This window comes from Pseudophryne corroboree, chromosome 4 (assembly GCF_028390025.1).
Source record: "Pseudophryne corroboree isolate aPseCor3 chromosome 4, aPseCor3.hap2, whole genome shotgun sequence".
Classification (NCBI taxonomy): Eukaryota; Metazoa; Chordata; class Amphibia; order Anura; family Myobatrachidae; genus Pseudophryne; species Pseudophryne corroboree.
The window spans coordinates 376792500-376820363 of record NC_086447.1 but is presented as its reverse complement, the minus strand read 5'-3'; the positions used below and the strand labels follow the sequence as shown (position 1 = coordinate 376820363).

The 27864-nt window shown below is 47.3% G+C and overlaps 2 long non-coding RNA genes across 4 annotated transcripts in view; one reads left to right on the top strand and one right to left on the bottom strand.

Moving 5' to 3' along the window:
• LOC134911442 (uncharacterized) overlaps nucleotides 1–27864 on the bottom strand; it is a 133394-nt gene that overhangs the window by 75464 nt on the left and 30066 nt on the right. Inside the window, exon 3 of one of the 3 annotated variants that reach the window (XR_010176571.1) lies at nucleotides 10621–11144. The exons of the other annotated variants lie outside the window; for them this stretch is intronic. This is a non-coding gene — a long non-coding RNA (uncharacterized LOC134911442). Of the gene's footprint in view, nucleotides 1–10620; nucleotides 11145–27864 lie in introns of those variants that run through there. 3 annotated transcript variants of the gene reach the window in all.
• LOC134911441 (uncharacterized) lies at nucleotides 9819–12449 on the top strand. Its single transcript, XR_010176569.1, has 2 exons — nucleotides 9819–10165; nucleotides 12328–12449. It is a non-coding gene; the product is annotated as an uncharacterized LOC134911441 (long non-coding RNA).

Here is a 27864-nt window from a genome sequence, read left to right as displayed (position 1 = left end):
GAAGCAGGAGCGCCAACCTTGTTGGCCGCATACAGAACGAACAAAGCTTCAGTCTTCCTGATTCTAGCCGTTCTGGTCACATAAATCTTCAAAGCCCTGACTACATCCAGGGACTCGGAATCCTCCAAGTCCCGTGTAGCCACAGGCACGACAATAGGTTGGTTCACATGAAAAGATGAGACCACTTTTGGCAGAAAGTGAGGGCGAGTCCTCAACTCTGCCCTATCCACGTGAAAAACCAAGTATGGGCTTTTATGTGATAAAGCCGCCAATTCGGAAACACGTCTTGCCGAAGCTAACGCCAACAACATGACCACTTTCCACGTGAGGTATTTCAACTCCACAGTTTTGAGTGGTTCAAACCAAGGTGACTTGAGGAAACGTAACACCACGTTAAGATCCCAAGGTGCCACCGGAGGCACAAAGGGACGCTGAATATGCAGCACTCCCTTCACAAAGGTCTGTACTTCAGGAATAGAGGCCAATTCTCTTTGAAAGAAAATGGATAAGGCCGAAATCTGGACCTTTATGGACCCTAATTTTAGGCCCAAAGTCACTCCTGTTTGAAGGAAGTGAAGTAGACGGCCCAAATGTAACTCCTCCGTAGGAGCAGCTCTGGCCTCACACCAAGAAACATATTTCCGCCATATACGGTGATAATGTTTTAATGTCACGTCTTTCCTAGCCTTGATCAGGTTAGGAATGACTTCCTCCGGAATTCCTTTTTCCGCTAGGATCCGGCGTTCAACCGCCATGCCGTCAAACGCAGCCGCGTTAAGTCTTGGAACAGACAGGGCCCCTGCCGTAGCAGGTCCTGCCTTAGAGGAAGAGGCCACGGATCCCCTGCGAGCAACTCTTGCAGCTCCGGATACCAAGTCCTCCGTGGCCAATCCGGAACAATGAGTATTGTTCTGACCCTGCTTCTTCGTATTATCTCAACACCTTGGGTATGAGAGGAAGAGGAGGAAACACATAGACCGATCTGAACACCCAAGGTGTCACCAGAGCGTCTACCGCTACCGCCTGAGGGTCCCTTGACCTGGCGCAATACCGCTTTAGCTTTTTGTTGAGACGGGATGCCATCATGTCGATTTGAGGCAGTCCCCAACGATCCGTGATCTGTGCGAAGACTTCTTGACGAAGTCCCCACTCTCCCGGATGCAGGTCGTGCCTGCTGAGGAAGTCCGCCTCCCAGTTGTCCAGCCCCGGGATGAACACCGCTGACAGCGCGCTTGCATGGCCTTCCGCCCAGCGTAGAATCCTGGTTGCTTCTGCCATGGCCATTCTGCTCCTTGTTCCGCCTTGGCGGTTTATATGAGCCACTGCCGTGACATTGTCTGACTGAATCAGAACCGGTTTTCTCCGAAGCAATTCCTCCGCTTGACGCAGGGCGTTGTATATGGCCCTCAACTCCAGGACGTTGATGTGGAGACAAGACTCTAGACTTGACAGGAGACCTTGGAAATTTCTTCCCAGTGTCACTGCTCCCCAGCCTCGGAGGCTTGCGTCCGTGGTCACCAGGACCCAGTCCTGAATGCCGAACCTGCGACCTTCTAGTAGGTGAGCACTGTTCATCCACCACAGGAGAGATACCCTGGTCCTGGGAGACAGGGTAATCCTTTGATGCATTTGTAAATGGGACCCGGACCACTTGTCCAAGAGGTCCCATTGAAAAGTCCTCGCATGGAACCTGCCGAAAGGGATGGCCTCGTAGGAAGCCACCATCTTCCCCAGGACCCGCGTGCAATGATGCACTGAAACCTTTTTTGGTTTTAATAGGTTCCTGACCATGGCTATGAGTTCCTGAACCTTTTCGATCGGAAGAAAAACCTTTTTCTGGTCTGTGTCTAGAATCAGCCCCAAAAAGGTCAGACGCGTTGTAGGGACTAGCTGGGACTTCGGTATATTGAGAATCCAGCCGTGTATCTGCAACGTCTTCATGGACAGAGACACGCTGTCCAGCAACCTCTCCCGAGATCTCGCCTTTATGAGGAGATCGTCCAAGTATGGGATAATTGTGACCCCCTGCCTGCACAGGAGCACCATCATTTCCGCCATTACCTTGGTGAAAATTCTCGGGGCCGTGGAAAGCCCAAACGGCAACATCTGAAATTGGTAGTGACAGTCCTGCACTGCAAATCTCAGGAACGCCTGATGCGGGGGGAATATCGGAACATGAAGGTAAGCATCCTTTATGTCCAGGGACACCATCCAATCCCCTCCCCTTCCAGGCTGACGATGACCGCCCTGAGTGATTCCATTTTGAACTTGAACCTCTTCAAGTACAGGTTCAGAGATTTCAGGTTTAAAATGGGTCTGACCGAACCGTCTGGTTTCGGGACCACAAACAGGGTTGAGTAATATCCCTCTCCTTGCTGGAGATGAGGAACTGTGACAATCACCTGTTGAATATACAATTTTTGGATTGCTGCCAACACTAGCTCCCTCTCTGACGGGGAAGCCGGCAGAGCCGATTTGAAAAATCGGCGAGGAGGCAAGTCTTCGAATTCCAGCCTGTATCCCTGAGAAACAATCTCTAATGCCCAGGGATCCACCTGCGAGTGAACCCAGACGTGGCTGAAGAATCGAAGACGAGCCCCCACCAGATCTGCCTCCCCTCGGAAAGCCCCAGCGTCATGCGGTGGACTTTGCAGACGCAGGGGAGGACTTCTGCTCTTGGGAACTAGCTGTGTGCAGCTTTTTTCCCCTGCCTTTTCCTCTGGCAACAAAGGATGATCCACGTACCTTCTTGTTTTTATTGGAACGAAAGGACTGCATTTGATAATGAGGTGCCTTTTTTGTATGCTGCGGGGGGACATAAGGTAAGAAATTTGACTTACCAGCCGTAGCCGTAGAGACAAGATCTGAGAGGCCGTCTCCAAACAACTCCACCCCTTTGTAAGGCAAGGACTCCATATGCCGCTTTGAATCGGAATCTCCCGTCCACTGTCGGGTCCACAAGAGCCGCCTAGCAGAAATAGACATAGCATTTATTCTGGAGCTTAATAAACAAATGTCTCTCTGAGCATCCCTCATATACAAGGCAGCATCTCTGATATGCTCTATGGTCATTTGAATGGCGTCCCTATCTAAGGTGTCAATTTCCGTAGATAAGGAATCTGCCCATGTCACAACCGCACTACAAACCCAGGCCAACGCCATAGCCGGTCGAGCAATAGTACCGGAATGATTGTAAATGTGCTTTAAGGTAATTTCCTGCCTGCGATCAGCAGGTTCCTTGAGGGAAGCCGTATCCTGAGAAGGCAGTGCCACCTTTTTGGACAAACGTGTCAGCGCCTTGTTAACTTTTGGCGAAGATTCCCAGCGTATCCTATCAGTTTGTGGAAAAGGATACGCCATGAGAATCCTTTTGGGAACTTGTGGTCTCCTATCCGGAGATTCCCAAGCCTTTTCACACAAGTCACTTAATTCAAATGAGGATGGAAAAGAGACTTCAGGCTTTTTCCCTTTATACATGTGTACCCTCGTGTCAGGGACAGGGGGTTCCTCAGTAATATGCAAAACCTCTTTAATGGCAATAATCATGTACCGTATACCCTTAGCCACCTTCGGCTATAATTTTTCATCTTCATAGTCGACACTAGAGTCAGCATCTGTGTCGGTATCTGTGTCAACGATCTGGGATATGGTGCGCTTCTGAGACCCCGAAGGACCTGGCGCCCCAGGGACAGGCATGGACTGGCTACCTGACTGATCCCTAGCTTCTGCCTTGTCTAATCTTTTATGCAATAGATTGACATTTGCATTCAAGACATTCAGCATATCCACCCATTCCGGTGTCGGTGTTGCAGACGGCGACCTGACATTCAAGCACTCCCCCTCCACATTAAGCGAGCCTTCCTCGTCAAACATATCGACACACGCGTACTGACACACTTCACACACACACACAGGGAACCCCTTTCCCGAAGACAGTATACCTGTCAAGGCCCTTTGGAGAGACAGAGAGAGAGTATGCCAGCACACACCCCAGCGCAATAACCCTGGAGTCCAACACAAACTGTTTTTCCCCAGCAGCGCTGTATAATATGTAAACCGCCAATTATGTGCCCCCCTCCCCCTCTCTTTTAAGTACCCTTTCACCGTGTGTAAGCAGGGGAGAGTCCGGGGAGCTTCCTCTCAGCAGTGCTGTGGAGAGAAAATGGCGCTGGTGAGTGCTGAGTGAGAAGCCCCGCCCCCTCGGCGGCGGGCTTCTGTCCCGCTCAAACCTAGTAAAATATGGCGGGGGCTCTTTTATATACATGTACAGAGCCCACCTGTACATGTATATAGTCTTTTTGCCATGCAGAGGTTTATATTGCTGCCCAGGGCGCCCCCCCCCCCCCCCCCCCCCTGCGCCCTGCACCCTTACAGTGACCGGAGTATGTGAGGTGTATGGGAGCAATGACGCACAGCTGCAGTGCTGTGCGTTACCTCAGTGAAGCTGAAGGCTTCTGCCGCCTGACGACTTCTGTCTTCTGTACTTCTAGCTCTGTGAGGAGAACGGCGGCGCGGCTCCGGGGGTGGACGCCCAGTAAGAACCTGCGTTCACCCCCTCTGGAGCTAATGGTGTCCAGTAGCCGAGGAAGCAGAGCCTATCTTTGACAAGAAGGTCTGCTCCTCTCTCCTCAGTCCCTCGATGCAGGGAGCCTGTTGCCAGCAGTGCTCCCTGTGAAAAAGTAGTAAAAGGTAGAAAGAAAAAAAAATCCAAACAAAAATGCTTCTAGGCAGAGAACTCTGGAGAGCTCTCTGCAGTGCACCCATCTTGCTCTGGGCACAGTGTAAAACTGAGGTCTGGAGGAGGGGCATAGAGGGAGGAGCCAGTGCACACCCAGAGTCCAAAGCTTTCTTAAAGTGCCCTTTCTCCTGCGGAGCCCGTCTATTCCCCATGGTCCTTACGGAGTCCCAGCATCCTCAAGGACGTTAGAGAAATAAAAATAACCCTAGTGTGTGCGTATAGTATGTGCATCTCTATTATGCACAGTGGGGCTTGAAGGAACCAGTGTAGTGGTGTAGGATGAGACCAAATGACTATATATACAGTATACACACACCTTTCCTAATCATAACCCCTAACCTTAATCCAAAATGGTAAATAAACACTAATACCTTAACCCCTTCACCAGTGGTGCAAGTAGAAAAAATGTCTTATAGGTGCTGTGTGCACGCGCCAAAGGCACGTGCGCCAAAATATGGGTGTGGCCAAATGCCACATGGGGCGTGGCCAATGAAAATGGGGGCGTGATACACATATGGGGGGAGGGGCAGATACACATATGACCCCAATAGTGCCAAATACACGCTGCCCCACAGTGCCAGATATACTGATTAAGATTAATATGCTGATTAAGTTTTATCGCAGTAGAGAGTGTTCTGACTTATGGGGTAACAGTATGGTATGGAAACTGTACTGTGGCTGAGAAGATTTCCTTGGAACGTGTGGTCAGAACTGCAGGCAGGGTCATTGGTGTGTCCCTTCCATGTATACATGATCTTTATGAAAAGAGAGTGTTAAAAAGAGCAAGAAACATATTAGCAGATTCTAGTCATCCAAATTACTCAGTTTTTGAGAGATTACCATCATAAAAATGCTTTAGAAGTGTATATATGCATACAAAACGTATGCTTAATAGTTTTTTTCCAACAGCTATACGTGCACTAAACGGCTTAACGAAATGAGATAATTTATAAGTAAGACTCGTTTTATTGTTTGTTTTATTGTGCAGGATGTTTATTGGAAAATTTCATTGACATTTCATTTGTCTTGTCTTGTTAATGACAATAAAGTATTCTTATTCTTATCATTCTTATTCTTACTTTGCCCCACAGTGCCAGATGCACATTGCCTCACTGTGCCAGATACACAAATGCTCCCAGAGTGCTAGATATACATTGCCTCACAGTGCCAGATACACATTGCCCCACAGTGCCAGATACACAAATGCCCCCAGAGTGCCAGATATACATTGCCTCACAGTGCCAGATACACAAATGCCCCCATAGTGCCAGATATACATTACCCCACAGTGCTAGATACACATTGTCCCACAGTGCCAGATACACAAATGCCCCCAGAGTGCCAGATATACATAGCCTCACAGTGCCAGATACACAAATGTCCCCACTGTGTCAGATATACATTGACCCCCAGTGCCAGATACAGAAATGCCCCCACGGTGCCAGATATGCCCCTAGTGCCAGATATGCCCCCAGTACCAGATACAGAAATGCCCCCAGTGCCAGATACACATGTCCACGCAGTTCCAGATACATATGTCCCCACAGTGCCAGATATGCCCTCAGTGTCAGATATGCCCCCAGTGCCAGATACACATGTCCCTGCAGTGCCAGATATGCCCCCAGTTCCAGATATACATGTCCCTGCAGTGCCAGATATGCTCCCAGTTCCAGATACACATGTCCCTGCAGTGCCAGATATGACCCCAGTGCCAGATACACATGTCCCCCCAGTGCCAGATACACCTGTCCCCCCAGTGCCAGATATGACCCCAGTGCCAGATACACATGTCCCCCCAGTGCCAGATACACGTCCCCCCAGTGCCAGACATGCCCCCAGTGCCAGATACACATGTCCTCCGCAGTGCCAGATATGCCCACAGTGCCAGATACACATGTCCCCCCAGTGCCAGATATGCCCCCAGTGCCAGATACACATGTACCCCCAGTGCCAGATATGCCCCTAGTGCCAGATATGCCCCCAGTCCCAGGTATACCTGCCCTCCCTTTCCCCTGCTGCTCACCACTGCTGCTGTCCTGTGTGTGTGTGAGGGGAGGAGAGCGCAGCATGTGCCTATCCTGCCCCTCAGTCTTCGGCGGCGGTGCAGGTGTCTTCCTTCAATTCTGTGTCGATCCGTGAGCCAATCAAAGCTCATTGTCCAGCAGCCTTGGCTCTGATTGAGCTCTGATTGGCTCACGGGCGGCGCTGAATTGAAGGAAGACACTGAGGGGCAGGAGAGGCGAACGCTGCGCTCTACTCCCCTCGCAGCAGCAGTGGTGAGCAGCGGAGAGAGAGAGCAGCAAGGAGTGGCGTCCCATCGGCGGTGTGTACGGCGTACACGCGGCTAAATCCTTAAGGGTACGCCGTACCCACCCACTTGAACCGCTGCCCTTCACCCAAACTAACACTAATACCCTAACCACTAAATTATCAGTCGGTGGCTGTGGAACTTACAAGATGCACTGTCTGCACTTTTTCACCTGAGGGGCTCTGTGCTCTGTCTCTTGCACCAGCCCTGCCTCTACCCCTACCCATGTGTGCCTCTGTGTAAATTGCTCCACCCATTCCAGAGTTATGGCGAACACTACGGTTTTTTACATGTCACCCCCTTCCCACCCCCACCCCTTGGGTTGCTAGGGGTGTCTTACCCCCACAGTATTTTTTTTCCAGATTGTAAGTCATGAGTGTACCAAGTATGGTGTAAATTGCTCCAGGCATCCCAGGGTTATGCCGAAAACTGTGGATTTTTACATGTCACCCTCTTTCCCCCCACACCTCTAGGGGTGCTGGGGGTGTCTTACTCCCACAGTATTCTTTCCCAGATTGTAAGATATATGTGTACCAAGTTTGGTGAAAATTGCTCCAGGTATTCCAGAGATGCTGGAACATACACACATACATACATACATACATACATACACACACACATAGTTCCATTGTTATATATACAGACTAGGTGATTAATCGCGCCCTACAGGCGCTCTTCACACCGTCGCAAGGGTCTACAACCCCTTCACGTCCTTGGGGGGGGGGCAATATTAGTATTATATGAAGTATTACCTTCAAGCATAATGTTTAGTGGTTAAATATTTTATGGCCAAAGGGCGTGCAATGGTCAAGGGGGCGTAGGCCCATGCGACGGCGTGAAGAGTGGACGCAGGGCACGATGAATGACCTAGTGTATTAATAATATGTTATGTGTACATAATGTAGGTACGTAGACAATGTTCAGTAAATACCACATACACCAGTGCCGTAACTGGACATTTTAGTGCTGTGTGCAAGAAACAGCATCAGCGCCCCCCCCCCATATACAATACATGGCTGGTGAGCGTCGTTGGTGCGCGCAAAAAAGGTAGAGTCCCCTTTTACACTTTACGGCAGGCAGACTCCCCCTTTTTACACATTACGGCAGGCAGAGTCCCCCTTTTACACATTACGGCAGGCAAAGTCCCCCTTTTTACACATTACAGCAGACAGAGTCCCCTTTTTACACATTACGGCAGACAGAGTCCCCTTTTTACACATTACAGCAGACAGCGTCCACCTTTTACACATTACGGCAGGCAAAGTCCCCCTTTTTACACATTACGGCAGGCAGAGTCCCCCTTTTTACACATTACGGCAGACAGTCCCCCTTTTTACACATTAAAGCAGCAGAATGGCACACTGAGGGAGAGCTAGGGAGAAAGCAGGTGAGAGGAACGCGGGGGGAGGGCTAGAGAGAGCAGGTGAAAGGAATGCAGGGGAGGGCTACAGAGAGCAGGTGAGAGGAACGCAGGGGAGGGCTAGGGAGAGAGCAGATGAGAGCAACGCGGGGGAAGGGCTTGGGATACAGGTGAGCGGAATATAGGGGGGAGAGCAAGTGAGAGGCACACCATGGAGGGGGCGGTGGGGGGTTTGTAGTAAGTCCTTACCTTGTGGTGGTGGTGTGCACACCTGTGAATCCAACTCCTGGAGTGAGGAGTGCAGCGCTGACAGGCGCTGGTGCACGGTCCCTGCTCCATCCTTGTTTAACTCCCCAGCTCTTCCCCGGCTGCAGCTCCCGAAATCAGCCTTCGTCTGCAGCTCCCAAAAGCAGCCGTAAGTCAGAGGATGTCCCTGCCCTGGGCGCGCATGATGATGTCACGCACGGCACAGCTGAGGGGAGAAGGGATTGGGGAAGACCAGAGCATGCTCAGCCTCCTCCCCGTGACAGCTCATGCCTCCAGTCTTCCACTCCGTCCACATGTAGTAATGCTGGTGAGCGGAGCGGAGCGGCGCAGCCCAGTCTGGGGTGGGGGGGAGAAGGGGGATGCACCTGGGAGCATTGCGGCAATGGCGATGGCGGGCGGGTCAGTATCGTAACTAGCATAGGGGTGAGAGGTGCCTTGGCGGGTTGATAGTGTGGCGTGGCCCAGCGGGTGCCAGCGGAGATTTTTCCGCCTCACAGCGCATCGCGCTGTGTGCAAGGCACCTCTCGCCCATAGCTAGTTACGGCACTACACAGTGTGTGTTGGGAGATTATTTCTCTCATATATATCTTTATACTGCCCTTTCCCCTATATAACATCACATATACAGTGTGTGCGCTGGGGACTTATCCCTCATAACAGTATATTGTATTAGCCTTTCACCAGCTTCACTGTCCCTGCACACTGCACACTACAGACTCTTACTCTGCACCAGCACCAGAAACAGCAACCACCATGTTCCTTCCAGGGTGCGCAAGGCATGCTAGGAGTTGTAATCTCCCCCACAGCACTACCGTGATGCCACAGTGACACGCACCATCCGCAGTCTGTCGTGCCAGATACACATATGGCCCATAGTGCCAGATATACATATGCACCACAGTGCCAATTATACAAAAGCCCCACAGTGCCAGTTATACATATGCCCCACAATGCAAGATATACATATGCCCCACAGTGCCAAATACACATATATGACCCCAGTGCCAGATATGCCCCACAATACCAGTTATACATATGCCCCACTCCACACCCAGCGTTAGCAAATGAGGCATAGAGTCACAGATCTGGACAAATATATATGAGATTATTTAACGCAACTACTGGAGCCCATTACCTGTGGTCGGCATAACGGATATTTCTGTGGAGGTAACCATTAATACAGAACTTATTCTGATCGGTACAGCGGCCACAACAGCGCCTACCCGCCTTGCCAGGACAGAGACTTCTCCTGTACCGCGGATAGTGCTAGCGGCTAGACGCTGTGGCTTTACGTTTCAGGTTTCTCCCTGCAAAATCCAACAATCACCTGAATTAATCTGCTAACCGTTGACACCTGAAGGTTCCTTATCCGCCTGCCAGGACAGAGATCCTACTGCACCAAGAACAGTGCAAGCGGCGGACGCAGTGGCTGCATGCCTTAAGGATATCCTCTGGGTAATATACGCTACACGCGGAGAATCCCGCTGACCGGGTAAATATACTGCATTATTTCTCTGCACTGGGACGCCAGTAGCAAGAGAATTGAGACATTATATACAAAATATTTGGCTCCAGCAGCTACAACAAACTGATGAGACATGCTTGCATAGCATTTATATGATACATTGTAGCCGCCTATTTGTTACAACTTATGGACACTATTATTTAATCTGTGTTCTAGACAGTTTAAACGCATTCCCTCAGTGTGTTTTATTTCAGTGTTTTAAACCATTCTAATTGATTCATACCATCTATGTATATGAAATGTTATTAAAATAATTTTTGTTATTTATGTAAGCAAGTTCCATGTGTGCTAATTGGAAATAACAGACACACAACTATTAAGTGATATTAATTAATTTTTATTAAGTAAAATCAGAACACCTAGCGCAATACATTAGTTTTTTTTTCCCTTTATTCCTTTGTGTCTATTTAAGGATATTGCCAATCCTTTAATGTGTGCAGCTGGTGTACTGAATAAATTACATAATTGATATATTTGCGCCAGGAGCAGGGGTGTTAATCACTCCTAAATTCCGTTATTTAACGCAACCAACTCACTTCAAAATTACATTAAATGTAATCAAATATGCCAATGAAAGTTTAACAAAACCACAGGCAAACAAGCCAGTTTGCATAAAGCTGCTTTTACAAGTGTGGCAACCAGTACTATCCACCAGCATGAAAAAAAGCTTGTAAGAACCTTGTACTTGTAGCTCAGGTGTAGAAACAACACTGCCAGAACAGATGCAAAACATCTTTAGGGACCACTGCATGATGTGGTGGCAGCAGTATATTTGCATGATGCTAGAACTTCCACGCTGGATGGCAACAAGCTGCACTGACCTTTTAAAACTTTCTTTCAGCATGGAACATTTGTGTTTGGAGTCATCATTTTAATTGTATAGGGAGCATGCACATATAGAGGCCTCGTTAAACTGATATGCTTCCTGAACTTCATTTGAACTCCCCTACAATAAAAACATTGAGTGAAATATTAGAGATCCAGCTGCAGAACAGGGCAGCAGGTGTGACCACTCTGCTTTTAGAATTACAGTACCGTCTCCTGACCATTTTATAATTATTGCAAAATCACTTCTAGAAATAAGACAAGATTTGAGCATTGGGTCAGAGGGGGGATACTACACATGCCAGGTGTATAAACATGACCACGAAGACAGAGGCAAATCAAATACGGCTGTAGTTCCCGTCACAATGGGCTCTTGAAAGTGCAGGAAATAATAAGGGGATAGGTGTACGGTAACATAATAAAACACAGAGAGTAAATACAAAGTGTCAAGGTACAGAAGAATGATGTGCAAGAAGGTCCTGAGATACCCTGCACCTGTCCTCAAAGGCTGACCATAGAGAAAGTGTTAGAGCTTGTTCACAAATTAGAGCATATCATTCAGTTTCCATTACGAAAAATGTATAAAAGTAAAATGAATGGAAGGTAACGGCTCAGTTCCCACTTGTTCAGCCATCTGTAGTGAGTGTGCTGTGCAGTTCGCTTTTCTGAATTCAGCATGATAACATTTTTCCTGTAGTAACTACTGTGGAAAACTTGTGGATAGTTTCCCATGCATGCTATTTTAGGTATCCGGACTCCAGGTCGACAGCACAAAGGTCGACACACTTTAGGTCGATGCCAATTGGTCGACACACCTTAGGTCGACATGGACAAAAGGTCGACATGGACAAAAGGTTGACAGGAACAAGGTCGACATGGGAAAAGGTCGACATGAGTTTTTCACGATTTTTCTCTTTTTTTGAACCTTTTCATACTTAACGATCCACGTGGACTACGATTGGAACGGTAAAGTGTGCCGAGCGAAGCGGTAGCGGAGCGAAGGCACCATGCCCGAAGCATGGCGAGCGAAGCGAGCCATGCGAGGGGACGCGGTGCACTAATTGGGGTTCCCGGTCACTCTACGAAGAAAACGACACCAAAAAAGCATAAAAAACTCATGTCGACCTTTTTCCATGTCGACCTTGTTCCTGTCGACCTTTTGTCCATGTCGACCTTTTGTCCATATCGACCTAAGGTGTGTAGACCAATTGGCGTCGACCTAAAGTGTGTCGACCTTTGTGCTGTCGACCCTGAGTCCCAGACCCCTATTTTAATGCATTTTTTTCTGTTGTTTTCTTTTTCAGCTTAACACTTCAGGGCTCATGTAATTTGCATCTACATCACAAGCGAAACATGTCCCCGGAAAAAAGGCACTTCAACTTTATATCCACTTTTAACATTTATAATAAATAGTTAAATGTGTCAAGCTGTCTATTAATTAAGTTATTGTGCATGACTCATCATCAGGGCCGGTTCTGGCGCTCTGTGCGCCCCGGGCGGCAATAGGGGCGTGGCTTCGTACAGGGGGCGTGGCCATTTACGCCCCCTGTACAGACTGAAATGATGTACGGTGCGCAATGACGTCATCGCGCACCGCACAGCAAAGGTCCTCTCCACGAAGGGAAACTAGACACGTAGCGTCTAGTTCCCTTCGTAGAGAGGACCTTTGCTGTGTGGTGCGCGATGACGTCATCGCGCACCGCACAGTAAAGGACCTCTCCACGAAGGGAAACTAGACGCGTACGCGTCTAGTTTCCCTTCACAGCAGCAGCGGGGGGCAGCGGCCAGCGGCAGCAGGGGGGCAGCGGGGTGCACACAGCAGCAGCAGATCTTGCCCTGGTGCGGCGCCCTCCGGATGGCGCCCTGCGCCCTCCGGAAGGCGGCGCCCCGGGCAAAAGTCCTGCTTGCCCGCGGCAAGATCCGCTACTGCTCATCATAATAGTGTCACATGTCTGAGTAACTAGACTTAAAGGTCAGGCTGATTAGACTACAGGTGCATGTTTCTTTGCTCTATAAAAGGGTCTGCATGTGCCAAAGCCTGTCACTGTGTTATTGAAGCATCACAGTGCTGTACAGTACTTAGCCCAGGAGAGATTGATACCTTATCATATTAACTGCTGTTTATCTTCTATCACCTGTATCCTGTTATCTTCAATAAATCCTACTCTGGTTTAGTCAACGTGCAGACTAACCTCCTTGCTCACATCCACTACACACCTACCAATTTGTAGGCATCTGCCAATAATTTTGAATAGAGGCTAAAAGACTGCAGTGAAGTTAGGTATAATAAACCATAATAACCGATCCGATTGTAGCTGTTATTTTTTTCCCCTACTTAAGATAATGTAAACAAATGTATGATTGTCTCCTTGTTACAAATAACCCAGATACATATTGTATAGCCTACACCAGTTGTGGGGAACCTCCAGCCCGCATGCCTTATCCGACCCAGACAGCCATTTTGACAGGCCCGGAGGCAGCCGCCGAGTGTAAAGCTGTTTGCGACGCACGGCTTCCTGGGAGATGTAGTTTTCTCACACTGTTCACTGTATTCAATGTACAGTGTGAGAAAACTACATCTCTCATGATGTAGTGCACGGCAGATGGCTCAGAGAGATAACCGCTGTGTGCGCCGCTGGTCCTGCTTCCCCGCTATCTGGGAAGACGGACTGCCACAGAGCACCCCCCTCCGTGACTGCGACGGTTGTAGCTGTTATTAGCCGCTGCTGTCCCACCAGCCCCTCCGCTAACCAGGGAGCCGACCACAAAGACACGGCTGCAACGGCCTCTGCTAGCCACAGCCCATTGTACTTATATGAGAACCGCCAGTCTGGCCGGCTATAATGCGGATTCAGTACCTGGACCAGTGGTGGTGAGTGTATATACTGGGGCATTATGTGTGTCTGTCATTACTGGGGGCAGTGTGTGTGAGCAGCTTTTACTGTGGCCATTATTTGTAAGGCCAAGCCTACTTTCCTAGAAGAGTGCGTTCATTTGGGGGGGGGGGGGGGGGGTGCTTAAAAAATAGCCCACGAATGATATAGAAAAAAATCCAAATAGCCCTTGGCAGGAACAAGGTTTCCCACCCCTGGCCTACACCAACACATCTGAAATTTCAGTTTCGGAGAAGACAAACACCATGGGGGAAACCTTTTGGAATACCGTGGTTACACATGCTCCTGATACCCGCGGTATCCAATTTTGAAAAAATGGTTGCAGTGTTCTCAGCACTGAAACCCCCTTGACGCGAGTAAAATAAAAAAATTAATACTTACCTGTCTGGTGGTCACCACGGCTCCCGATGGTCTCTCCTCCATTTTCCCATTGAGGAGGGGATTGCTGGGAGTCTTAAGGGCTGCAGTGAGATGTAGTTCTCCCAGTGGTTGGCCCTGGGGGGATTACATTGCAAAGGGGGGGTCACACACATACAAGGTGTCACATGCACACACACACACACACACACACACACACACACACACACACACACACACACACACACACACACACACACACGCACCTTACACACCCATCGCTGCTGCAGAGAACCGGATCCCGATGCTGGCGAAGACACCACTTCGAAAGGTAATTACAGACTAATTAAGCTAACTGAAAACTTCCAATTATTTAATTCATCCTCAGTGGGGGTGTCGCCTGGGTGCCAGAGCATGTCCAGGGATTTTTCATAAAATTAATCATTTTTAAAAAAAATCAGACTTGCTCTGGAGGTGTGTGTAAAAAGTCGCAATGATTTCTATAGAAATCATCATGTCCCATTTTCTGTCTATCAGTTGAACTGCAAAACCCTGCGGCTGCAGGAAAAAACCTACACTGCATGGTTTTTTGAATTTCCCACCCACAATGGAATTCCCCCCCTTGTGTACACATGCCTTTGTCGGATATTAGCCTTAGTTATTATGTAATCAACATGAAAGTAGTCATGTACAGAAGTAGCAAACTTTAATTAGACATTTAAAGCATCACGTCATTCATTTCAATAACGTGATAGTTAAATATCAATTGCTACATCTGTATTTTTGCATCTCCATGAATATATAATTACCAAGCAAGCAACGGAGATGTGCAATAGAATCTGACATACAGCTTTAAACATTTAAGGAAAAATTTACAGCACAAAGCAACATTTGTGCTAGGATTTGCATCTATGTCAGACGTTTAATGAAAATTACCACAGGCATACAATGAATCCACAACAAAAAAAGCAGAAGGACCAGGTAGCAAACAGTCCATTTATTGTACAAAACAGTCTCATCAAACCCGGTCAGGAAGAAACAACCAACTCTTCATTGAGTCCAGTAGCAATGGTATCACTTTGGGGGTGCTGGCCACACCCTGGTGTCCCCGCTGAGGGGTGACAGCAAAATGCGGTTCCTCCTCAGTGACAGAAGCTGGGTGATGCACTGTAACATGGCGCCCGCTGAGATTGTGTTACCAGGGGGTGCCCGTCTCTCCTCACCGAAAGCCGGAGGCAGGAGCTCAGTACTGAGCTCCTGCCTCCGGCGCTGTCACTGTGCGGCGTGCGCTATGGGAGAGACGTCAGTCATGACGTCTCTCTCATAGTGCTGAGGAGCGGACGCCAAGAGGAGGAGTACTGCAGCGGTCTGGAATCGGGAACGGGGCTCGGTAAGTATGTTGTGTTTTCTCTTCCTCAGTGCAGCGGGGGCATCTACTGGGGGCAAACTACAGGGGGGACATTACTACTGGGGGGCATCAACAAGGGACATTACTACTGGTTGGGGGGCATTACTACTGGGGGCATTATTACTGGGGGAGCATCTACTGGGGGCATTACTACTGGGGGCATTACTACTGGGAGGCATCAACAAGGGACATTACTAGTGGGTGGCGGGGCATTACTACTGGGGGCATTATTACTGGGGGAGCATCTACTGGGGGCATTACTACTGGGGGCATTACTACTGGGAGGCATCAACAAGGGACATTACTAGTGGGTGGGGGGGCATTACTACTGGGGGCATTATTACTGGGGGAGCATCTACTGGGGGCATTACTACTGGGGGCATCAACAAGGGGCATTACTACTGGGGGTGGCATTACTACTGGGGGCAAACTACTGGGGGCATTATTACTGGGGGGCATCTACTGGGAGCATTACTACTGGGGGGTCATCTATTGGGGCATTACAATTGGGGGCAGCTACTGGGGGACATTTTTACTGGGGGGCATCTACTGGGGGCAAACTATTGGGGGACATTATTACTGGTGGCATCTACTGGGTTTATTACAACTGGGGGCATTATTACTGGGGGGCATCTACTGGGGGCATTACTACTGGGGGATCATCTATTGGGGGCAAACTCCTAGGGGGCATTACTACTGGGGGACATTATTACTGGGGGGCATCTACTGGGGGCACACTACTGGGGGACATTATTACTGGGGGCCAACTACAAAGGGTCTAACTAATGGGGGCAAACTACAGGAGGGCATTACTACTGGTGGCGTAACTATGGGGGCATTACTACTGGCGGCATAACTACAGGGGCATTACTACTTGGGGGCTAAACTACAGGGGGCATAACTACAGGGGTCAAACTACTGGGGGATAATTACAGGGGCCAAACTACTGGGGGCATTACTACTGGGGGCTAAACTACAAGGGGGGCATAACTACAGGGTCTAAACTACAATGGGGCAAACTACAGGGGGGCATTACTACTGGTGGCTAAACTACAAGCAGGCAAACTACTGGGGGCATTACCACTGGGAGGCTAAACTAAAGGGGGGAGGGTAAACTACTGGGATCATAACTGCAGGGGCATTACCACTGGGGGCATAACTACTAGGGCGCTAAATGACTGGGGGCATTACTACAGGCAACATTATTACTGGGGGCAATACGGGCATTGCATAAGGGGCACCACTACTGGGGTCTATATAAGGGGCACTACCAGTACAGTGGACATTGCATAATGAGCGCTACAACTGTGGGCATTGTATAAGAAGCGCCACCTCACATGCACGGAAGCCACACGCAAATGTACTTGCCCCTTCTATGGTGCCCCCCCTATCCTTTTCTTCTAGATCCGCCCCTGAACCAGGACAAATGACCCTGGAATCCTACCCCGGTAATGTTTAAAAGCTGCTGATTGGCTGTATATGCAGAGGCATGTCTCAAAGGAGTGTCTGTTGAGTGACATGCAGGGTAGACCCGGGTACAGTGTAAACAGGGCCGACCTGCAAATTAGCCTGTTTAAAACGGTCTGAATCGGGTTTGAAGCGTAACTGAAAACTTGGTAGAACCCAGGTTTTTGGTGGAAAAGGAGAATCATATCGTGCATCCATTCTGCAGCATGCATCACACTACATAATTGTACTTTGCATGTCGAACTAATTTAGAACAAATATATTTACAAATGCCAAGTTGATAAGTGTGATGATAAATATAAAAAGAATACATAGTCACACCTACAAAAGAAGGGTGGTAAGAAAAACAACAGATTTTATAATCCGAAAAAGTGACTTCAGTGCAAAGATATGTTGTGTATATCACACACAGTTTGTTTATCCATCCACGTGCACTGTAATCAGATCAGAACTAATCTACTGTTGTTTTTCAAATACAATCTCCCCCGTTCTCTATTGTATTTTAGGAGTGGTTACTGCTATTCATTGCATGAGACCGCACTTAAGCCCATGTGATTTTGTAAACATGTAATTCATCGCACGAACATACTGTCTACAGTGTCGGCAGGAATAGTAATATTACTATGAAAGGACATTTGCTGTTTTTCAAGACTGTGAAAGAGTTTTTACCTGGCAATAAAGCATTTGTTATACCGCATTCAGATCGCAAATGCCGGATCCCACCAGGTAAAAGAAACGTGTCCTTACCAGGTGGGATCCGGCATTTGCGCTCCTTTGCTGGCTTTCCGACCTGGCAATATACCGGGTCGGTTGCCATAGCAGAGGGGTGGCGCAGCAGCAGCAGGGGCGGGGGTGGAGGTGGCGCCGGGAGATGAGCTCATCTCCTGCGCTGCCTCTCCCTATGCTGTGAATGGGAACCGTGTCGCATCGACGCGGCTCCCATTCACACTGCACCTGACTCGGTATTTAACCCGGGTATAATCCTTCTTTTATACCGGGTTGAATTACCGGGTCAGACAACCCGCTAATTCTTGGAAAGTGCTTTCACATCGCACACTGACCCGCGTCGACACGGCAATATGCCGTGTCGATACCGGGTTATTTGTGCGATGTGAAAGGGGTATTACTGAGTTGTCCCTTACTTTTAATATAGAGAGTATTTCTACAACTTAAGTGTTTTAACAGCAGTTTAATCTCACCAATGAGTGTCCCTGTTCAATATATTTGTAACGTGCATGTATTATATTTTCTATTACATAAAATGTAACATTGTATGGAATGATGTGTTACACATTTATTCTGCCCTGCAGGCACATGTGAATAATAGCACCATCCCTGTGGTCCATCCCTTTTAAACCCACCCAAATTTCCCATGATTGTTACAAAGTAAATAAAAAAATCCATTTACTGTGGAAAAACAGCATGTCAGAGTCAGGCTTCTAAAAAGGTGCATACATAAATGCAAGGGCAATACACAGACACAGAGATTAAGCTAGACTTTCTTTCACCCAGTGCAAATACTCAGCTCAGCGAAACAGCCCCCCTCCCACCCGCCCACGTCACTGAAGCCCACCACTACTGCTCCTACTCATTCTTCCTATTAAAAATTATGGAAGATTACTAGGAAATATTTTTCTCATTCTCCCACTGCCTTCCCTCTTCCTCTGACATACTCGATGGGCGCTACCTGATCACACCCCTAGTTAACATGACCATAACATGACATAAAGAAAAATGGGACGAAGTTATGATGTAAATGGTGAACCCCTTTACTAAAGAGCATGGGGTGGAGACAGGACAGATTTTGGAGAGGAGGACCGGCCGCCATGGAAAATATGGGAGCTGGGTGGGGTGGTTAGGACATCAGCGGAATGGAACCGCAACAGTATGGGTGGGTAGGAGGAGCGGGGTTCATGACATCCTAATATTGTTCTTTACAGGCGGCCTATAGGTCCCAGCAAACCTGCCCCAGTATGCCGGCACTTGGAGAACCACAAGTACCTGCATGCCCGGACATTCAGGGCCTGCTGGTACCTGTAGTCCTCCTGTAAAGAAAATATAAAAATAAATTCATGACACATTTAGAAAAAAAAAGTTTTAAAAAAGTTTATTGTACAGGGTCTTCATCTGTGGGGCGGCGGCCTTTGGGCAGCTCTTTTCCATGGCCGCCGCCTCTCCAGGACTTCTGGAGTCTTCTGTCTTCGCCTGGGTGGCTACCGCCTCCCCAGGGCTTCAGCCACTTCACCTGGGGGGTGGCGGCCTTTGGGTAGCTCTTTTCCATGGCCGCCGCCTCTCCAGGGCTTCCCAGCATCTTCTGTCTTCGGGAGCTCTTGCACGCTCCCTCCCCACTGGCGGACTGACTTCTTTAAGCCAGCCCTGAGGCGTGGGGCGATGATGTGGTGAGCCATGGTTGGCTCGTGGCGGCCATCTTAGATTTAAAAAATTACGCTAACAGCATTTTTGAAATTGGAACCAATCCACTCCGCTGCCGAACTCTGCAAAATGATAGGCAGGGACTGGATCCTCTTGGTTCCAGGCCTGCCGTCATGCCAGCTATCCCCGCCGAGTCCCGCCACCGCTAACGCCCACGTCTAGTATTTAAAAGTATTTGATTTGCCCAGCATCACAGACAGAGACCAGGTTTATTGCTGTCATTTTAATGGGTCATATTATGTATCTTCCAACTGTACTTCTGCAGAAAATCACATTTCTAGGGTCACCTTATCCAATGTAATAATAACCGTTTTCTAACAAAAGTTACAGAAAACATTTAAATAAAACCATTTCCTTGCTATTCTAGGTGGGTATCAATGCCTATATGATAAACAAAAAGCCCTGCTCTGGATTGTGTTCCGAAGACAAAAGTATTACTATAACCACAGCAGTTTTTCACCTTCTAAGGGAACCAGCAGTATATAAAGTCATGAAAACTATTTAAAAAAAAAAGCTTCTCAGTCCGACCACATATTGGGCCTAATTCAGACCTGGTCGCACGCAGGCGGGTTTTTGCACTGCTGCTACCAGGTAATCGCCGCCTACAGGGGAGGGGGTAATCGCTGTGCAGGGGTGCGATCGGCTGTGCAGTGAGTTGCACAAACAAAAGTTTGTGCAGTTTCTGCACAGCCCAGGACTTACTCAGCCGCTGTGACGATCCGGGCCAGTGCTGACGTCAGGAATCCTCCTCCCGAACGGCTGGGCACGCCTGCGTTTTTCCGGACACTACCTGGAAACGGTGAGTTGCCACCCACAAACGCCTTCTGCCTGTCAATCTTCTTGTGATCGCTTTCTTCATTAGTTCTGTTACTGCCCGGCGAACCTTTTCGCCGGGAGCTGACGCGCCTGCGCATTACGGTTCACACGCATGCGCTGTTCAGACACGATCGCGCGGCTGCGAAAAAAGGCAGTGTGCGATCGGGTCTGAATTACCCCCACTGTCTTATTTAAACAGGAGCTGGTTGTGACTATAGCAATTGAGTGGAAAAGTAAAGAGGCTTGGAGGGGTGGGACCCCTTCCAAAAATATTGGTGGTCATTCCGAGTTGATCGCAGCCAGCAACTTTTAGCTGCTGGTGCGATCAATAGTCCACGCCTATAGGGGAGTGTATTTTAGCTTAGCAGGGCTGCGATCGCTCGTGCAGCCCTGCTATGGAAAAATGTTTCACTCAAAACAAGACGAGGCCTATACCTACTTACCCTGTGCGATGGATCCAGCGATAATGGGCCTGGCTTTGACGTCAGTCCTCCGCCCTCCGTTCTGCTGGGCACGCCTGCGTTATACTCACCACTCCCCGAAAACGGCTCCAAACGCTCCGGATCCACCCAGCCACGCCTCCTTCCTGTCAATCTTCTTAGCGGTCGGCTCTGCGACCGCTTCCTTTGTAAGTCGCGACGTAACCCAGCGACCCCTGTCACCAGTGTCAAAGTCAGAAAAATATCTCTATGCACACTACCATATTTGCACCTCACACAGGTCCGTGCTGCGCATGCGTACGCTCTCCCGTACGTGCGCATACTCACAGTCGCGGGCACCCGCAGGCGCACGGTATGCGTATTTACGGTAGAGTTTATGTGATCGTAGCGTGCGACTCAATCATTACATATTTTCACTATATAATGTATTTTGTAGATCATGGTCCCTTTGATAGATTCTGAAAGTTTAGTTAACATAGCATGTTCCTGAACAGAGAGATCCCTCTTTGTATTGTACGAAGGGTCTAACAGGGGTCATACAGTGGTGTTTGGTACCCATCGGAAGAGTATTTAAATAGCAATATTCCGGTGTTGGTTTGGAGCGGATTAATCGCTCGTGCGAATAGTTATGGACATAAGAAGTTTATGTCCATTTACTATTATTTGTTCTTATTTAGTCATGCGGCGGGAAACCCAGTATCCCACCCACCTGAACAGTTGGAAGCAGTCACAGCCCACCTGTATGAATCAACCTATGACCTTTTGTTATAATGCGAAGCCGAATTCCTGTGTCCAATGAACAATGAGATTGTAGGGACCATTGGATTGTATTGTGTGTGGGGCATAAATAGACAGGCCGATCACATCCAGCTCTTACTCTTCAACGGTTATCATTGCTGAAAATCGGGAGCTGGATGTCCAGAGGCGCATGCGATCGTTTCCTTTGTGCGTAAGTTTCTCCGCAACTATATTGATCTTCTTGTTATTATGGGCCAATCTCTCTCTCTCTCTCTTCTCCTCTTTCTCTCTTACTTTCCCTTAAATAGTAATTGTATTGTATTTCCTGTGTAGTTATCTGGTTAGGTAGTCTATGTTATATTGTAGTGTATGATTTGTATTTGTATTAATTCTTTTGCAAGTATATCATTCATAATATATATATTAGGCGTTGGACCCTGAGCACGGTATCTGTGTATTTCTTATAGTGTTAAGTATTCTCAGAGCGTCGGTGACGCTAGAACAGCTTTAAAGGTAATAAGGTTATACTGTGTTGCATTTACACTCTATCATTACACTAAGGTTTTACTGCACATTACATTGTTTATGGTTTAGATTTAAAGGTTTAACATTGTTAGCGTCAGCGCCGCTGGTGATCTCCTCGTGGTCCCGAGCGTCCGCTACGCTATAGCGAATCATTACGTTAGTCAGCAGCCAATAGCGTGCCTGCCAGTGATCTCTTGGCCGTGAGCGAACGTGACGCTTGAGCGTCTCGACTATGGCTGAGCGATTGTTACGCAACGAGCGTACCCTTACGGTACTTCATACGTAAATAGCGTACAGTGTTCTTAGACCTCATAAAGGGTTTTATATACGATAAATATTCAGCTTTATCAATTGCGGGCTCGTCCTATCCTTCACATATCTGCACTAGGTAATTTCAGCAGACATTATCCAGCAGCAAAGGGCGGGAGATCATATTCCTTGTAGTGCTGTTTGGATAAGCGTCTGCTTCTCTTAGTAAAGGGTGCTGAAGGAATCCGGGAACCGGAGGTAAGAACAACACGCTAGTCTCTTTTAAAACTGTTTATTTTTCTGTCTTGCGTACACACGCACGCATATCTGCATTTCTTTTCATTCGTGTATTTTCATATATCACTCTCCTGTTTGCTATTGTATAATTGATAAACGTGCTAAGAGAGATTTGCCGCTATTTCATAGTTTAAGAGTAAAAAGGTAATATAGTTAAAGTATAGACAAACACAGCTGTGCCTGAGAGACAAGGCGAAGTCAGTGTGGTGCGCGGTAGATGATAAAGGATCATCTACATTGATAAACGTATAAATTGTGTTACGGTGGATCTTTGCTTTGCGTACACGTGTCTCTAACAAAGGACTGAGACTTGCGTACGCAACCCAAGGGCCGACGCACGCAGAGTATATTACGCAACGGAGCGTACGGGTACGCCCACGTAACTCAAATCACAAGTGTTAATTTTTTTCAACGCGATAAATAGCGCAACGCGGTAAATAACGCAAGGCGATAAATCGCGCAAATCTATTTTAACATTCAAAATTTAAATTAATAGATCCTTCTCCTAATTTGTAACACATCTGGTCTAAAGAGAAATTTCTGCGCAGAAATAGAAATAGAAACAAAAGTGTATATGTGGTGAGTGAGTGTTTGTTTTTACAATTTTTGAGGTTGAACCACAAGAAAAGTCGAGTTCTCGTGAGGTACATACGTGTAAGTGACGTACATGGTGGCTAGGGAGGCATCCCTGGTTAAAACATACAATTTGAGCATTAGAGTGTAGCAGACCAGGAGGTCATACTGTAACAGACCAGGAGGTCATAGCAGACCAGCAGGTTCAGGTACAGCAGACAAGGAAGTCCGCTATACAGTCCACAGGCACAACACCTAAAAGGGTTGGTGCAACACCCATATAGGCCATACAAGCTCTGGCTGAAGGAATTCGCAGCCGTAATTTTCGATTCCGTTGGTCGCTCAGTACATAAGATTAGTTGCTTATGTGCTGAACGATTGTACCGCACGTAATTGTGTGCATTAGTAAACCTGACCGGTACTATTTGTGTACGAAGGTCATAAACGCTATTTGTACATTCTAACGTGATTTGTGTAATTTTTTTTATTTTAAGGGAAGTTCGCTGGTCACTCAGGAACTATCCAACAACCGATACTTGCTGGGGAACGCGCCCCAGTAAATAAAGGTTCACAGGGGCCCTAGGTTGGGTACAACAGCTCTGGATACAGTGATTGTGTTACTGGCCAACGTGGGCGAGAAGTGAGTGGAGTACTCGGTAAACTTCACCGCCAGCCTGCCCCGGGCATCTTGGTTTTTGTAAGGGTTCGCTGAAGAAAAGCAACACCTGCAAGTTATGGGGGCCAGTTGTTCAGGTAGGGGGCGATCAACCTCGGTTCGGGTTGATTTAGTAAACCGACCAATCGGGTCGGCCAGGTATGTAATGTGTGAAAAATACGGTTCACACATAGAGGTTTTATGTGATGAATGGGAAAGAATGACTGTACTGGACGGGGAGAAATTCCCAAGAATAGGTAGCTTTAGCCCAGAAGTGTTACTAAATCTAAGGAGAAGGATAGGTCTTATTGAACCAGCAAAGAGACGGATCAAACATTATGATTGTTTAAAGTTATGGCAACAGGAAAGTGAAATGCAAAAAGAGCTAACTGACATACCTGACTCTCATCTTGGGAGGAGAGATGTGGCAATGGAGAGGATTATGGTTGCGGAGAAAGGCACAATGTTGAACAATAAAAACGCACTTAGCAACTGTAGTATAGATGATAAGAATAAGTGTAATAAACATAACAATGATAATTGTAATGCTGTTAAATGTACAACTATTAACCCGTGCAAGTTGCACCCCATGTCAAACTTCCCTCAGGAATACGAGCAAGAAAGTGAACTCAACACGATGTCGGCACCACTTCCAGCAGCCATCACACAAGACATCCAGGTGGACGCGACCAAATCGGTAAAGGCAATAATCAAACCCCCTAACGGAGGGTCAGGTGAGGTCGTGTCCACAGGTACGTACAATGTTTTATATCACGCACAAACAAATGTACCCCATATTGTAAGACCAAAACAAGGTGATGTAATTAAGTTTAGTCCTGTCAGGGTGATCACAGTCCCCAATGAGAAGACTGACGATCAGGGAACCATTCCCGTCCAGGACAGTGCAATGCGCTGTCCCTGGTCCCGGACCGAATTGAGATCAATTATGTCCGAATTTCCCGATCCACGGAAAAATCTAGTCGCATGTCAAAGGTTCATTAAAGAACTAGGAAACTCAACAGAACCCACCAACAAAGATTGGCGGACAGTGCTGAGGGCATGTTTGCCCTCCGGTGTTGACTCTGCGACATTTATTACTGATTGTCAATTAGACACAGAAGTACCTCAAACGGAGGAACACAATCAGGAATGTATTAAGCAGATAAACCAACAGTTGGAAGTATATTTCCCTGCCGTTGTCAAGTGGAATGAAATCTTCTCCATAAGACAAAACGAAAGGGAAAGTATCTCCAGTTATTTCAATCGAGCACTGCAAGTAATGGCTAGGAACACTGGGATCACAGACATCAAAACATGCGCACAGCATAGAGAAATAGCGGTTAAGGTATTAATGAATGGTTTAAAGGAGGTATTGAGTACAAGGGTACAGACCACCAACCCAAACTGGAGAAATATCTCGGTGGCCGCATTAAGAGAGGCCGCTATTGATATTGATCAAAATATCACCAGATACAGAGAGTCACAAAGTGATAAATTAATGGCCGCAAGTATACAGGCCCTAACCACCAGACCACTCCAGCATAAGCCCCAAACCCCTGCGAGAAATTTAAATGTGGAAGTCTGTTACAATTGTCATAAAAAGGGACACTTTGCGAGAGATTGTAGATCAAGAGAAATACAAAAGTCATATCAATCCCCTAGACAACAACATAACCATGATATCCAAGGAAGCAGGGAAGCACAGGGAAAGCGGTTGATGGTGATGAGCATCCGAGCGTTTGAGGAGGCATCAAATCAACCAAAACCTCAGGTCACTGACACTTGGAAGAAGCCCCGGGTTTGTTATCTTTGTAAAAGAGAAGGGCATTATGCCAGCAACTGTAATAGCACACATAAAGTCAGACCCCCTAGACATGAAAATGAGCATAAATATGACACACCAAATTACAATCAGGGATCACATAGGAAGAATTTTGGGCCACACCCATGATATGTGGTCAGGAAAGGTGATCATTAGAACTGATGGTAAGCCTGAGGTAACGGTTAATAAATTGGGAGGTCATTCCCTGAAGACACAGGAATGACCAGGTGAAACATTGTAAATGTATCTGTGAAATTTTTTTTTTTTTTCCTCTCTCTCTCTCTATCCCCATCTCTGACGAGTATTGGTAGGATTCAAACATTACATATATACTTGGTCTTTGCAGAAGTCTACCAAACCCCAGCATGACCTATCCGCATCAATGTATTCTGGCCAGATACAGACAGTGGAATATGGAAGTGCTGGGGGGGAGGGACTGCGCAAGGAAACCATTAGACATGTAGATATTACAGCCTGGTGATCTGACAATGTTTTAAAATGTTTTAAAATGTTTGAAAACTGTTTGTTTGAAAAATGTTTTTTTTTCCTGTTGTTGTTTATTGATGTGTTATGTTATATATATACATATATGAATTGTTCTCTCTCTCTTTTGTTTTTTTTTCACTGTTGTTGTTTTCTCTCTCTTCTCACTCATGCTTTCATGTTTTAAAGATGGTATGTCACCCATCAGTTAGACAAATGGTAATGCAAGATTTTTGCTCCTTACAGAAAGATCGCTGGTTTGGAAGAGATATTGCATCACCGGAATGTTCGTTTGGAAGACTGAGAGACAGCACCTTTTTGAGATGACAGCAGAACAAGAAGAACAACAAGACTAGAGAACTTAATTATCGTAACAAGTTTCTCTCCCCCTCTAACTGTTTTCCTGTACCCCCATTACAAATTTCTTCTTTTCTCCTCCTGTAAGATGGACTTGCCCCAAGAGACTGTGATCCGGATTTTCCTGTTGACCATGATGTTGACCAGAGCAGTCTGTTCCGGCGAGAGTACCATGGAGGTCGAGAGAGGTTCTGGAATGGGTTCTGATGACAGAGATGGAGGCGTAGTTTTCCAAAAACAACATAATCAACAAGCAAAGGCGAGTATCAGAAAACGATCCGATAGCATTGACCATAGAAGGAATTGTGAAGGATTGTTAGCTGAAGAAAACTGTATCTGTTGGCTCTGTAACAATGTCATTGAGGATGGGTGCATAAAGAAATGCCAATCCAGTTTTAATATCCATATGGACCGGCATCCATTGAGTGACTATCACTCCTTAGTGGGTAGTGTGTTAAATAAAACAGATTGTTGGGTATGCTCTCAAGTACCTCAAGGTCATAGCAAATCAGGGCTAGTACCATTTCCTTTAACGGTAGGGGAGGTACTTGAGCTAAAGGGTGGGAGACCGGTGGACAGGAGGTTTAATATCTCCAGCCCTCCTAGTTTGAAGCTCCACCAATACCATGTGGATAGGTCCCTATTATGTTTTAACATCTCCAATCCCCGAAAGCCGGGAAATTGGGAAGTGTCATGGAGTAATCAAACCATGATCTTTTCGCATAGAGCAGATAGAATGCCTACAGATACAGAGCTTATACGCCACATAGCCAGTAGAGGAAAATCTTTCCGGTATAGGTATACCTTAGGAAATAGGATTACGAGAGTTGGAGAGGTATCACCAGGATACTGTGCACATATAGTACAACCTGATACGTGTACTAAGCAGATGGAAGAATTAGGGTTAGGAGATTTCACATGGAAGGTGTGTAATATGGTTATGTCCTACTCCGTCCCATATGTTCTCCCCGATGATGCATATTTCATATGCGGGAGAAAGGCGTATAAGTGGCTTGCCCCAAACTCTGAAGGATTGTGTTATATTGGAAAAGTACTGCCTGAAGTAATAACTGTATCACATGACAAAATGAAAGATATACACCGTGGTGCCCAAGCTCCTTATACTCACACCCATTACGAGCACGTAGTTAAAAGGCAACTGACAGAGAGGACAGAGCATTTGGCCTCTGACATGATCCATGAATCCACTGGGATTCAGGTTCTACTTGCGCTAGATTTCACTCGCACCGCTCGAGGAGTGGTGAACTATAGATACATCTCTGCGCTTGCAAATTTGTTAGATAATATCACTGAAAATGTATGATGA